Source organism: Pinus tabuliformis, chromosome 6 (assembly GCF_031772625.1).
Source record: "Pinus tabuliformis cultivar Carrire ecotype Pingquan chromosome 6, CPIR1, whole genome shotgun sequence".
Taxonomy (NCBI): Eukaryota; Viridiplantae; Streptophyta; class Pinopsida; order Pinales; family Pinaceae; genus Pinus; species Pinus tabuliformis.
The window spans coordinates 158,225,218-158,240,712 of record NC_142292.1 but is presented as its reverse complement, the minus strand read 5'-3'; the positions used below and the strand labels follow the sequence as shown (position 1 = coordinate 158,240,712).

At 33.9% G+C, this 15,495-nt stretch overlaps 1 non-coding gene across 1 annotated transcript; it reads left to right on the top strand.

Annotated features, from left to right (window-relative positions):
• Positions 1-364: 364 nt before the first annotated feature.
• On the top strand, positions 365-467 carry LOC149257861 (U6 spliceosomal RNA). The gene has a single exon (XR_016261279.1). It is a non-coding gene; the product is annotated as a U6 spliceosomal RNA (small nuclear RNA).
• Positions 468-15,495: the final 15,028 nt, after the last annotated feature.

Here is a 15,495-nt window from a genome sequence, read left to right as displayed (position 1 = left end):
CAAGAGAGGAAGCAGGTAAAGAGGTCATTTCAGGAAGTTACAAAAAAATCTATACTCAATAGGATTTGGTGGATAAGTCGAGACATTAAATTTGTTTATTTTGTAAGAGCCTTAATTCATTTATAACTTTCTATATTCCTAAATTAATAATTATAAAATATCATAATTGGAAAAAAAAATGTCTCATACATATAAATTTATTTTTCATTGTAAACTTATTCTTGCACTTGTTTTAAATCCTTTTCAACATTTAACTTTTTCATAAAAATCCAAAATTGAAATAAAATAAAATAAATTGTATTGTAGGGAAAAGGGATATGTCTTAATAATGTTTCACAATTAAGTCCCTCATTACCATACCTTAGTCCTTTACAAGACATTCCATAAAAACGGAAAGATCCAAAGAATATTAACATGTCCATTGGACAAGGATGACATGCACAAATCGAGAAATGATCGAAATTTTCTATAGGATGTTTTTTTCATCAGAGTTAGTGTGGGGATGGTGGCTGAATCCTAACTACCTCTCCTGTTAGAATTAATGGAGAATAGGCTATTATTGTTACGTAGTTGTGATTTTCCTTTTTATAGTTATTCAATTCCTATTTTCCCGGGATATGATTTGTTGTCCCTAACAAATTGTATCTATTTAATATTCAGATTAATGTGAAGCTGAAGTGTGGCGTTTTGCTTGAGGTAGCTCTTGGTGATCCGCACAAGAAGTATACTTAATGCAGCGTAACGAGTTTGTTAAGAAGGGAGAAGAGCCGTTAGTCTGTAGATTAAAGAAAGCTTTATATGGTTTAAAACAGACTCCTAGATCCTCGTACGACAAAATTGATTCATTTTTCCTCATACATGGCTATAATCAAAGCAAAAATGATCCTAATTTGTATACTATGTTTAATGATGAGGGGAAAATAGTGTTGATTTCTTTATATGTAGATGATCTCATCATGACAGGAAGTGTAGACAATCTCATTGAAGAAATCAAGCAGCAGTTATCATAGAATTTGAGTAAAAGTATACCTTGGAGATGATAGAGGCTACCAGATCAAGGGACATGGAGATGTCCTTGTCACTCTTCCTGATGGAAACACCAAGAATATATCTGATGTGTGGTATCTACTTGGTGTTAAGAAGAACCTCATTTATGTATATTATAGATCAGGATCTCAACGTAGAATTCTTTAAATCTTATTGTATTATTAAAGACTTGTTGCACGAGATGAAGCTTATTGCTACATGTATTCGTATAGGAGGACTCTACAAACTAGATGTGAAAAGTACACCACAACAAGCATTGATGTCATTGGATAAGTCTGCTGAAAACTTGTGGCATCATAGACTTGGGCACATCAATTTCAGTGATCTACGGTTGTAGAACAAAGGTATGGTGAATGGTCTTCCTATTTTGAAAAATTTGCATATTGATTGTGAAGCATGTGCATTCGGTAAACAGCATAGAGATGAATTTCTTGCTGTTAAAGATACGAAACAAATGGATACCCTCGAACTTGTACACAGTGATTTATGTGGGCCTATGTAGACAAGATCGTTAGGTGTGGCCTACTATTTTCTAATCTTTGTTGATGATTGTACAAGATTCACATGGGTGTATTTTCTTAAACTGAAGAGTCATGCCTTTGAGTATTTCAAGCACTTTAGGAACATGTTCGAAAAGCAGATAGGAATGTTCATCAGGATTCTTTTATCAGATCAAGGGGGATAATTCAAGAAAGGAGTACCGAGGTATTTGCAAGGAACTTCAGACTTTGGTATTTTGTATTCTGATTCATTTGATGTTAGCTTGACAAGTTATAAAAACTCTAATAGGGCGGGAAATTTATATGATAGAAGATCAATTACAGGTTACACCTTTAGCATTAGATCCGAGGTTATCTCTTGGTGCAACAAGAAGCAGCATACCATAGCCTTATCCTCAGCAGAAGAAGAATATCAAGATATGTGTGCAGCAGCATGGGAGGCTATTTGGTTGTGCAGAATTCTCCAAGATGCAGGAGAAGAACAGACAGAATATGATTATCAGTTGCGATAATCAAAGTTCCATCAAACAGGCTTACAATCCTGTGTTTCACAAAAACACTAAGCACATAGACACTCAATTTCATTTTGTTAGGTAAAAGGTGCAATCCAAAGAGATATGTGTTGAATTTTCAATTCTTGTGATAATATGGCTGATATTGTTGGGTCCTTATAATACTAGTGATTACCCCATTACTATTGTAGTTATACCCCTCATTAATGTTGGTGTGCCCCTATTGCCCCCATATTGTTATTACTGTGCCCCATAGAATCCCTCTATTGTTATTTTTGTGGCTTTATATTATTATTGTTAGGTCGACTCGATTATATTGTGACTCCTTAGACTCCTATATATAGAAAGGAGGTTTTGTCATTTGAATCATCAAAGAATTGTTCATTTATGTAATGTAAAGGAGGTTGCCCCCTTGAAGAGGCTGAATTCTAAGGCGTTGATCTATCTTTTCTATCTTTTCTTGAGCTAGTTTCATAACATTTGGTATCAGAGCTTTGGATTCTAGGGTTTCGCTGCTCCAAACAGGTCATCGTGGATTTTTCGCTATTAATTTTTTTCTGCGACGTTTCAGAAGTTGCAAAAAAAGCCCATTTGAGAAGAAATCTCACTGAACCTCGGGTCCAAATTTCAGAGCTTTTCGCACTATATTTGTGGAGATATGATCTGAGTAAGTTGGTCTTTTTGCAGACTCCTGAATTACATTCCAAATAGGTGACCTGGGGAAAATCGTCCTAACTTTCTCTCTGGGGATTGGATTGAAATTTCATAAGAAGACACAGAAAGAGGACGGACCGTAGTTTCTTGTATGCATCTTTCAAATCCAAAGGTTGAAACAGTGACTCGTGGCACATCGTACAAGTTCGCTCTACTGAACCATTATATAATCAAGTCATTGTGGCAGATTTCACATAAATCTTCCTTGGAGAATCCAATTTGAGTCAGACTTGTGGCATTGGAAAGAGGACACAGAGGGCTACTTCAGGTCACAAATTCAGAACTAGATGATAAAAAAATACAGAGATACATCAGAGGCAATATTGAGCTCCTACAAAGTGAAAAAAGCTGTGTAGATTTTCTTAAATTTTTGCTTAAGCTTGGTTTGAAAATTTATTTTGAAAGAATTCAAAGGGCATAATAGAGCATTATTATCGGTAACTAATGCCCTGAGGAAAGAAAATGCAAACACCTAGTAAGGAACCTGAAAGCTCTAGCATGAGTCATGAAGAAGAAGAAGAAATGCTATATGATATATCAAAATTACAAGAACAAGTAGAAGCTAAGATGGATGGTTTAAAGAAAGGTGTAGAAGCTAAGATGGATGGCATGGAAGCTAAGGTGAATGGCATGGACGCTAAAATTGATGGCATGGATGATAAGATGGAAGAATTGAAGATAAATATGAATAAGTTGCTACAAGAAATGGTCACTAAGGGTGAAAGGGTACTAAAGGAAACTCATGATGAGAACAAAACAAATGTTAATCATGATTCCATAGACTCTAATGTTGGATCAAAGATGCACCATGTTCCAAAAATCGATATGAGGAAGTTTAATGGCAAGGATCCCGCCACATGGATATTACAGATGGAACAATTCTTCGATCTCAATAATGTGCAAAACACACAAAAGGTACGTATGGCAACTTTATATTTGGAACCAAATCAGTTTGTATGGTATCAATGGCTTTGCTCTCGTAAACAATTTATCACTTGGGCAATTTTTATGGAAGAATTGATAGCACATTATGAGGATACAAAAAGCAACACTTTTTTTAGCCAATTGATAAGTCTCAAACAAAAGGGTTCAATAATGGAGCACATTGAGGAGTTCCAAAAATTGAACATAAGGGTAAAAGATATTCCAGAGGAGCATAGGATTGATGTGTTCATAGGGTCTTTAAAGGATAATATCCAACATGATGTTCGCCTTTGGGAACCTGATTCATTAGAGAAGGCATTCAGGTTAGCAAGAAAAATGGAAAGCAAAATTATGGCAACGAGGAAGCATACCACTCACAACTATAAAGACGGAAGTGTTGTTGCCCCTAGTCTTCCATAACCTATAAGGTTGACACCACAACAATTGGAAGAAAAAAGAGCAAAAGGGCTTTGTTACAGTTGTGATAGTAAATACACTAAAGGTCATAAGTGTGCTGAGAAGAAATTATTCTACATAGATTGTGAAGAGGAAGAAGAAAAGGAACAAGAAAGGTCAAAAGAAGAGGATATACTCCAGGAACAAAGCCTATATGAAGAACAAATAAATCCAACCATATCTTGTAATGCATTGGTAGGAATTACCACTCCTCAAACCATCAAGATAGAAGGACAAATCAAGAAGAAAAAGTTAATAGTGTTGATTGATTCAGGAAGCACCCACAATTTTATTCATTGTAAGGTAGCAAAAGAATTGAATTGCTTCCTATATCCAGCACCAGAGTGTCAAGTGATGATTGCAAATGGAGGAACAATAAATTGCTCTGGAAAGTGCCATAATATCAAGCTATCCATGGGAGAATATGTATTGACTAGCCCAATGCTTTCCATTCCAATGGGAGGTGCTGATGTTGTACTAGGAGTCCAATGGCTACAATCCTTGGGTACAATAGCTTTTAATTTTCAAAAACTTTTCATCAAATTTTCTACAGAAGGAAAAGTAAGTTGAATTAAGGGGTATTGCAGTCAATGTTTTAGGGTTTTCTTATGTGTCAAAATGTTTTTTTAATATTTTGGTGTGGGTTTCATATATAGTTGTGTGCAAAGTTAGATTAAAAAGTATTGCGAGTTTTTATAGTGGAAGCCTTGTTGTCTGAAATGAAAATTCTTGTGTGTTAGTAATTTTGGTTATAAAAGGGGTTGGTGGTTCGTAAACATCGACTCTTGTGTAACGTCAAGTTGTTTGATCAACTATCGAGCACATTCAGTGTCCAGACTTCAATCATATCAACTAGCAGATAGTCGAAAGAGAAATATCTGGAAGATGGTGGTTGGTCCATAGGGTGGTTCATTACTTGATGACTCTTATTACGAAAGCCCCAACGAGGCGAGGCATTAATATTGTTGTTCTTGCAAAGTTCATCAATGATGGTTAGATGTGGTTATTTTTTAAATGAAGGTAAGTGATAGCTTGAAGATGTGGTGGTGAAAGAGTGGAGTTTGCGAGATTCTAGAGTGGATGTGGGTGTTGATGAAGACCAGTCAGACAAAGATCTATTTATTGTTGTGATATGTGTTATCTATGTAAGCATTAAAGTGGGGTGTTGGAATTAATGCTTCCATGTAATGTGTAGTTGTCATTGTGACACCCTAGGCATCATTCTAAATGTTGTTGACTCTTATGTAATGAATTGGAGTGAGGTATCAAAATCACTATGTAATTTCGTATATATGTAATTATTGAAATAAATAATATATAGTGAGAGATTTTTGTTATGCAAAATCATTATGTGCTCTCTTTTCCATTTTTTAAATATAATTTGGAATTTATTTTGTCAAAAGAACCCTTATTTCACTATTAAAATAAAGTATATCGAAGAAAGAGAAATAAAAGACGTGCAACCGTCTTTGAAATCGACTAAAACGTTGGTAATGGATTCATCACGTGTGGTATAATAGGTTTAGTCGAATGAGAGGTGAAGTGAATAAAGCTTCTGGTTTTGATTCATCCAAACAACACATTCGCACTAATCATATATCACTGTATGCACGTGTTTGATAAATATTAAATTTTCATTTCATCCCCTTTCTATCCAAAACATTGTATTTTTTAAATCCTTTTCCGTATACTTTTCCATGCAGATTCATGAAAAACTAATTAATATTTTTTAAATTTTTTTTGAAAACTCGTTTGAATTATTTATATATATATATATATATATATAAATAATATAAATTCTTAAAAACGTTGAATCTATTTTACGTTTAAAACTACAATTCTAAAAGTGCAAAATAACAACCTTGGCCAGATTCTAATGATTAACCTATGCTAGAAGAAAATTAGAATATATAATTAGCAAAAGCACATTATCAATATGGTTTAGATGTCTGATATGTGTTATCTGACTTGTAACACCACGACAACTGCTAAAATGTCAACGAAGACAGATGGCTGAGCGAGGACGGGTGGTATAAGTTGAAATTAGAATATATAATTAGCAAAATCACATTTTCAATATGATTTAAATGTCTGATATGTGTTTTCTTTCTTTCAATTTTTGAATCTAATATAGTACAGGCAATCGGTGACAAAAGATATTATGCCTATGTTTGATATAAACCAACGGCACCCAGGGTCCCGTACCTCAAAATATAGAGTGTGTTTTAATTAATAAACATTTAAAGTATGAAAAAGCAATCTGTATACTTGACCATGGTCTTGGATACGTTACCCTCTCGGAGTCATATAATAGTGCTTGGATTTTGTGATTTATTTCTAGGTCAAGTATAAGTTATCACTATCCAATTTCAATAAAATATACAGAAGCACATTGAATCACTACACGCTTTGTAAAACTTTGAGTCCAATTGACATTGTATGGTTACTTTTTTTCTTTTCTAAATCATGTCTGCAAATTAATGAAGTTATTTTTTTATCATATTTATAAATATATAATTATATTATTAATAAAATTATTTTTCTCTAATTAATTAATTTTATTTAATCAATTAATTATTGAATATTTTAATTTAAATAATTTTATTTCAATCTATTCTGTACTTTTAATGTTTATGACATAAGAATTAAAAATGATATAATCTAAAGAGAAAACCAAATACAAATAAAAGAAATATAATACGTGTTTTATGAGTCTCTATAAGGCACGATTTTAGTAATTTCTTTTTCGCCATTATTATTTTAGTATGGACTAATATCAATTATAATGTTTAACTTTAGAAATGAATAAAAGTTTTTTATTATTATTGAAAAAATATTTTGTTAACATTTAATTGTAAAAAAAATTTGATGAGATAATTTTTTTTAACCCTGAGCAAATAGGTATTCATAGACAACTTTGGTATTCATGAAAAACTTTTGGAAACATCTATTTCAAAATGCTTTTTGGAAACATCTATTTCCAAATGCTTTTGGAAACATCTATTTCAAGATGATTTTGGAGTTTGAGATAGATTTGGATATCACACATGAAAACCAATAAAATTTTCTAACCCTCTTGATTTGGTAAACTTTTAGTTGAATTTGTTAATACAATTGTTTATGAAATTTTGTTACATTAATTTATGAATTTCCTTTTGATTTCATCTCGTTTTAAATATGATTTTTGTTTATCCTATATGTTTTATTTCTTTTATTAGTATTTCATTGTAAAACACATTTCCATTTTCCAAAGAAATACCAAAAATTACAAACTAGTCACCAATTATAAGACTTTGATATCATTTTGAAATGGAATGTAATAACTACAATCACCACTATAGTATATTGACTTGATCGCAACACAACCACGTGAACAGAAGAAATAGGAAACGAATAGATAGTTACACTTGAGGCAAGGTATTGATATCAACTTGAAATTGAATGTGATAATTACAATCTACTATAAAGCATTTAATAGGTTTTGTTTTTAAGGTGTTGGTAAAGTTTATGGAATTAGTATACTAAAACGAATAGATAGTTATACGGTAAAGTATTGATATCAACTTGAAACTGAATGTGATAATTATAATTTACTATAAAGCATTTAATAGGTTTTGTTTTTAAGGGGTTGGTAAAGTTTATAGGGTTAGTATAGTAATTATGAAAAATTATATAGTTGGGAAGAATTTTTTGTTTTATAAGAGAAGAAGGTTTTTTACACAGTAATTTGATTTTATATCAAAATTGATGGAAATGTAAGTACTTTAATATATAAATTTTTTTATTATATACTTAGATTAAGATATATGTAAAAAATTTGTGTAAGTGGAAAATGTTAAAAAAAAAATAAAAAGTATAATTTTAGTTAACATTGTTTTGTGTTTTCATAGGAAAATCATATTTACATTTGTGTATGATTTTATGGTTGGAAAATTTGTTTTCTTAGAGAGGAGGTCCATCTTGTTGGTTGTGTTTTTACTAAAGGGTTCAATTTTGACATAAATTTGAAGTGATGGACAAAATTCATATATCCTTTAACGAGGTATTAACACATACAAAGTACAGTATCATATTAAAGATATTAACTCAAAATATATGTGTCTTTAGTTTAGTTGTATATATAGATTACACACAAAAAGACAAGAGGTGGTAGAAATTTTAATCTAGCTCTGTTTTGTGTGACAAACGAATTATCCATATCTAATATATTCACAAATAAGATTATGGAGTGGGACAAATATTATATGCTCTATGGATATATAGAATAATGTTCTATATGATTGAGAAAAAAATGTTAATATTTGCATTGAGTTTTTTCATTTTTTATTTTTTTGTGAATAGTGTGAGGGTCTTGAATTATATTTCCATGTAAAAAATAAAATAAAAGAAATCAACTAAGGTAATGGGACATGTATTCCAAGTTGAAGGACATATATTCCAAGTTGAATGGATGGGAAAAGCATCACAGTGGGGGTCACTAGTGGTTAATTAATGGCTATGGAAATTGGCATTTACATTGGCAAAGGAAAAAGGCAATAAATGGAAATTAATTAAAGGAATATAGGAAAATAAGAGAAAGAGAATGAAGAGACAAGAATATTCATGCAAAGAAAATTAGAAAAAAAAATAAAGGAAAAGGAAAGGAAGAGACATAAGTCATCAATGATAGAAAGGCAACTCAGAAATAATTGATAAATTTTGCTCATATATTGATCAATTTCAGAAATCGAGCTCCAAAAGGAGAGGGAGAGCACTTGGAAATAAGAAAACAAAGAAAAGCAAGGGAGTGCAAGAGGAATTTTGGACAACTACATGTAAGGGTATAAAATAGTTGTGGAATTGCAGGTAACAATGTTCATGTGTGACTTAGCATGTGGGGATTTGATGCATGGTGTGTGCATTGGGTTATGGTTTATATTTGTTGCTTTTGGCATGGGACTAACCTTGATTGATAGTGGCTTATAGCCTTACCTTTTCCATTTCCTGGATAGTCATGATGTAGTGGGTTCTTTGTTTTAGTTAAGCTTTGGATGGTTAGTAGATTTCAGATCCTGGTGAGGTGGTCTCGGGAAAATTCCCAAGGGTCAAGGGTGGATATTGGAATTCTCCTAGAACTCTTGAAGAATGGGTGGACACAGGAAAATTCCTCTAGGTATGGTGAAGAAGGAAGAGGCATTCAAGCTTGTTTTTCTTTGGTGATGTCTATGCCAATTTAGTTGAAATCACTGTGGTAGAGGGTTGAGGTGGTGTAACCTCTGGAGGCCCTGGTTGGTTATGTTTTTGGTTTATCTCATGTGATCCCACATTCATGCTTAGAATATGGCATTGGGATGATTGGAATGAAATAAATATTTGGTTTAGCCCCAATCTATGGTTGGGTGGTACGTGGAAGTCCCTCATTTGCTTGGCATTTTCATATGGTATTATGTGTTATTTCTTACTGATATTTATGAGAGCATGTACTGGTCATTTTGATAATCTTATGTCTGGTTTGTCATGGGTTAATTATGGTAAAGGGTTGGTTATACTCATGGTATATTTATCATTATGTGATGTGTTCATGTTATGGTTCTATTCAATGGTTTGACATGCTATTGGTTATATATTTGAACGCATGTGCTAATATGTGTTTGATGTGACTAGCAAGAGATGGTAGTAATTCTTTTGGATGATTCTCTAATGAATTTAATGAGTTATTGTATAGACATGCATTCATGACCTATAGGTGTTATCTTTACCAAGTGTTTGCACAAATGATTATCACGTATTTGGCAAGTATGAGCAAGAACAAACCTAAGAATAGTGCATGAAGACTTGTACAAGATAATGACATAGTTTTAGAAGGATTTGGGTAGTTGGATGATTGTTGGCCTAAGTTTCTAGACCAAACTTTGGAAGTAGGAATCCTCTGTCCTAGTCGCAATAAAATTGGGTCATCCATGTAGCTAGCCACTGGGAGAATGCCTCATCCTTGTGGTCAGAATCATATAGCCTCACTTATTGCCTTTTCCGGATGCAACGTGGATGTCAACTAGGTCGACAAGTGGCCTAGACTTAGGTAAAATGTAAGAGTGGAATCTGGTTTTTAATGGTGTGCTTAGGTGATCCTACGTGTTGCAAGAAGTGTTGAATAAGTTGCTAAATTAGGCTCAATTTCCATAATGAAATCTTTTAGGTTAGGTCATGTATAGTAACTCTCAGCTCATGTATACCCCGATGAGCTTGTAAAAGTGGGTAAATATGGGGTGCAGTGGTATAGAGTGGTATCATAGCAAGGTTGTAGTACTAGACATGAGGGGAAAAGTAGATTGTCATGCAGATCTGTATGTTTGGAATACGTCCATGATGGTTAATTAACCATTTTTATGGTGGTTACATGCATGATAGATGTTACTTAATTAGTGGATTCATATCCACATGCATTGGTTATTCAAGCCTTATAGTTAATTTGTTGTATGCATTGCATTTATATGCATGTTGGTAATTGTCACTGTGGTTTCTTACATGATAGTTAGGTTCTTTATATTACTATGTATAATGCTAATCTACATTGACTTGTGCATTTGTAATAACCTTCCTTGAAATACAACGAGGTATGATTTTTATTATGCTTTCTATTTGGTTTATCTAACATGTTATGTTTGTAGGACAATATGATGCCAATGATGAAGAGAAGAATAGTTGAGTACATATCAAATGACTCTTCATACAGGCTGAAAGAGACATTGGCAGGATGGGAGAGATCTCTTGATAAATAAGGAGAGGGATATTCTCCTAGTTGGAAAATACATTGAGACATTTGAAGGGAAAAATTGTGAGTTTCAAGGAAGACAATGAGTGGTTTATTGATGCATAGGGAAGGCTTACCAAATCTCAAGAAAAGAAAGCTGAGGGTAATGAAGTCATCCTCCATAAACTTTCAAATTTGTTGAAGCAAGGATAGATGGGGATTAGTCATGGGTACAAACAGGAAGATAGGACTAATGGTATAGATGGAGGTAGGCCTAAGAAATGGTACAGGTTAGACACAGATGATATAGTGAAGAGTAGCAGAACTTTGGATACAATTGCGAGGAGGGATGGCACTCATGGATTTCATTATAGTTCTACTTCCAGGAGACATCATAATTATCACTACCAACATCCTTATAGGAAAAGTGAAAGTGGGTGCTTTCTAGAGGAGTTCAAGAAATCCAAGCCTCCTACTTTTGATGGCGATGTGAAGAAATAAGAAGATGCAGAAGCATGGTTCTTTTGGATAAATAAATTCTTTACGTTGCATGATTACTCAAAGAACATGAAAGTCAAATAGCTACCTTCAATATCAAGTGAAAATAAGATATCTGGTGAGAAGATGTTAAGAATTTCAGAGGCACTAGAGAAGAGGAGCTTATTTGGGATGAGTTTGAAAGACTCTTCATGAAGAAGTGTCTTTCTGACAGATATTTTTATGGAAAGTCCAAGGAATTTTATGAGATCAGGATGGGTTTCATGATATAGGAAGAGTATACAACCAGTTCTGTGGATCTATTGAGATATGTTCCTTATCACAAGGATGAGAAAGTGAAGATCAAAATGTTCATCAGTGGATTTCGAATGTCGTTCAAAGATTAGATTGAGTTTGATGAGCCATAGTCTTTTGAGGAAGCCATCATAAAGTTGAAGCATTATTATGAGTAGTCAAGTGCAAGCCATAGTTTAAGCATGATTGGAATGGTAATGAGAAGACTAAAGGAAAATATGGACCCTCATAAGAAGTTAAATGCAGCTAAGAGAGGACAAGGGTCTCAACCTGTGGAGCAAAATAATCAAGGAAATGGCAGAGAACAATTGTGGTGTTGAACCCATGGTGGAGATCATCACACAAAGGTTTATCCTTTGTATTAGAGTGGCATAGCAAAAGTGCGACATACCTCATATCTACAATTCTTAGGAGGTGAAAATGGTTGGGGATGTAGGACAAGAAATTCCCTAGATCAATGCAGTAGTGGATGACATGCAAGAAAATACTTAGGCATTCATTATCAAGATGGAAGGTCGAACCGGAGGGAGAGTTCTAGTCAAATCCTTAATTCACATTGTAGCGGTAATAACTCACACTCCAGAATTGACAAATAGAGCAAGTTAAAGTGCAAAAGAGGCACTTTGGGCTAAGGAAGCTACATGGGATATGGTTGATTAGATGCAAACATAATAGTTGGTTTCCAATTATAGCTGAATTCGTCAAGAGAATTGAAATCCCTTGAGGGATGATTTGTGGAGGTGTTTATTTGCAAGTTAGTGTGTTGGGCGTGACAGGACAGGGTAACTGGTATATTGTTAAATTTATTAATTTACTAACAGTTGTGTGTTTATGAAAGTATGATGCAGGGAATTGCATGGAAAGATAGACTACCATAGATCTTGATGAAGGCTCAAGATGAGCGTTCACTCATGAACCCTTGGAAGCACTAGGAGACCATGGCAGTTGAGTCATGTTGTCTTTTGAAAGTTTTTTGCTTTTTGTATTTCATGATTTATTTTTGCTTGATTTGTTGTTTTGATTGTGATCTGTACATGGCCATACAACTTTATTTGTGGCGTTGTATTGTTGTTTGGTTTTCCTTCTTTTCTTTGTCTTTCCTTCTTGTTCTTATCTTTTATGTTTTAAGGGCCTTGGGAATTGGTTCAGGGAAAGAGGAAAGATAATGGGGCTCGATAAGAGTTGAGTGAAACCCAATAGGCAATATAAGACTCAGATGAATCCCGATGCATGAATAAAGGGCAACTAAAGGAAGTAATATGATAGCTAGTTGGGTTGGTTATGTCCATTTGGGTAAATGGATAGTGGTAGGACAGTCATGAGAAAGGTATCGAGGAATGATAAAATGAATGGATTTGAGGTGTTAAATGCCTTGGCTAAGTTGGGAACTATTGTTCTGAATGTTGTGCATGATTTGTATGAATAAAGTAATTTCTCTTAATCTTGACCTTATGAACACTTGTAATTACGTTGTGATCATGTTTATGCTAATGTTTATATATATCTCTCTATGTGTGTGTTGTGTGTGCCACTATCTAACAGGGTCGTCAAAGATCACTCTTGTAGAAGAATAATTTCTTTAATGTAGGTCAATGGTGTGAAAAGGTTAGTGGTCTATTAGGAATCAAGTGGGAAGAATAGCCCTGGAAGATCTATCAGGTTAGCATCATGTGGATACGATTTTGATATTATGTTCTTATAATTATGCCTATGTTTATGTTATGGTAGGAAATGTTGAAGGATACATTAGCGGAATGAAAGAAGTGTAATCTGCAGCATGATGAGACAAGCATGGAAAGTGGAAGGAACCAAATATCCTATATTTGGATGGTGGATGCACAAAGTCATGGGAAAGACACTAGAGGCAAGGTTTCCTGGTAGAGACAGTGTGGTATTTGGATGTGCATTAATACTTTTTTTTACATGTTGTATTGCGTCATGTGTATTGTGTAGTCGATGTATTGTGACATGTGTGTTCGTTGTGTGGTATTGTGTGTACATGTATGTGTTCTATTGTAAACTATGTGTATGTGTATTTGTTATAAATGGTTTGCCTCTCAAGATCCCTACAAGCTCTAAGTCGGGACAAGATCTTTGGAGCCTTGTAACAACTTGGGTTTCATAGAGGCTATGGCTTGGATCCTTGTAACAACTTGGGTTCCATAGAGGTTGTGGGTTGGAGCCCTGTAAAAAATCTGGTTCCCTAGAGGATGTGGGTTGAGATAGTAGTCCCTAAAGCCCTGGATATATTAGGAAGAGACCAATCCTGAGTTCATGACACTAAGAGTAGAGGTTTTATAGTCTTTGGACACCACTATTACTGATATTGAGGATAGAGGCAGTATAGTCTCTAGACACCCTTGCTATTGATATTAAGGGAGCAGGTAGTATAGTCTTTAGATTCTCTTGTTGCTTTGAAATAAGAAGGCACTAAGTGCTTGTCAGGATTGGAAACTGATACAATGTGTGTACATAATAAAAGAGAAGAGAAGGCACTGGGTGTTTGTCATGTTTGGAAACTGATTAAGTGTATGTACGGAAATGACAAAGAACAAAGGTGGAAGCAAAGAACTATTTGAAATATAATTATTAGTATTTCATTTCAATTTTTAATTTGAACATTATGAACATACTCTAATATTATGATTTATAATGGTTGAGGTTTTAACTAACCGAATATGATATTTTTATATATGATGACTCAATCAAGAAAGCTAATTTGACTTGTTGTGAGAGGAAGTAAATGGAGTTGTATATGCCACCTCATTGATGAGTTACTATTGAGGTATGACTTGAGTTTATTAAAATTCATTTTGAGTCTAATCGAAATTATGTGCTTGGTATGGGAAAGAATGTAAATTCCCAGGTTTGTGTGGTTAGAACTGGATGCAAGGGTGTCAGCAACAACAACAAAATGAATTGGAACATGCAATAGTGTGATGGTAAAGCATTAAGGAGTAGGGACATTGTGTGATACTGGTACCCAATAGTGTCCATTGATTTCAATAAGCATGCTATGGTTGGTATGATGGGTTTGAGGCAGGAGAATGCCTTGTTTTTTGGCCCTTCCAATGCAAGGAAACCTTGCTAAGGGATTGATCACCCAAAGGATTGGGAAGCAGAGAAGGGGATGTCAATGAAATTGGAAGTTGATTGACTACATGGAAGGGGTTGACCGGATTGCTTCAGTGACTAGGAATTAGAGAAGGGAAGGTCGAGGAATAAATTTGTTTTCGTTAATAGCATTTCCAAATGGAATCAAAATCACATTGGGAGTGTACCGGGAACATTGAGCCTATAATTGTTCACTAACAAAACAAGTAGTGGAAGGATTGTAGCATTCGACATTCGATGTAGAATTTCATTTTAGCAGTAGATGCTAGACTTCTTGGGAAGGAGTTGAATCCGTGGTACTATTTTTGAGGGTGGAGGTGTGAGCCTCTAGATTCTCTTATCGTTGATGCAACCATCACATCCTTTTATTTGAATGCTAGAGAAAAGGTGCACATGTATATATGTGTATATACTTACAAATATTGTATCGAATGGTGTTTATAAAGATCTATAAACAATATTTTTATTTGTTGGTTAAAGAAAATGTGCAAAAGTGTATATGTATGTTATTGTAAATCCCATATCGAATTGCATTTATAAAGCTCCAATAAGTGATATGTTTGTCATGTTTTCAGTAGTTTTCATTGTAAATACTACACGAAACTATGTTTATAAAGCTCCATAAGTAGTATGTTTTTCCTAACTTACCATCATTAATTTTAAATAGTAATCCAAATATTTTTTTATAAATTTCTTTAATTTTTAT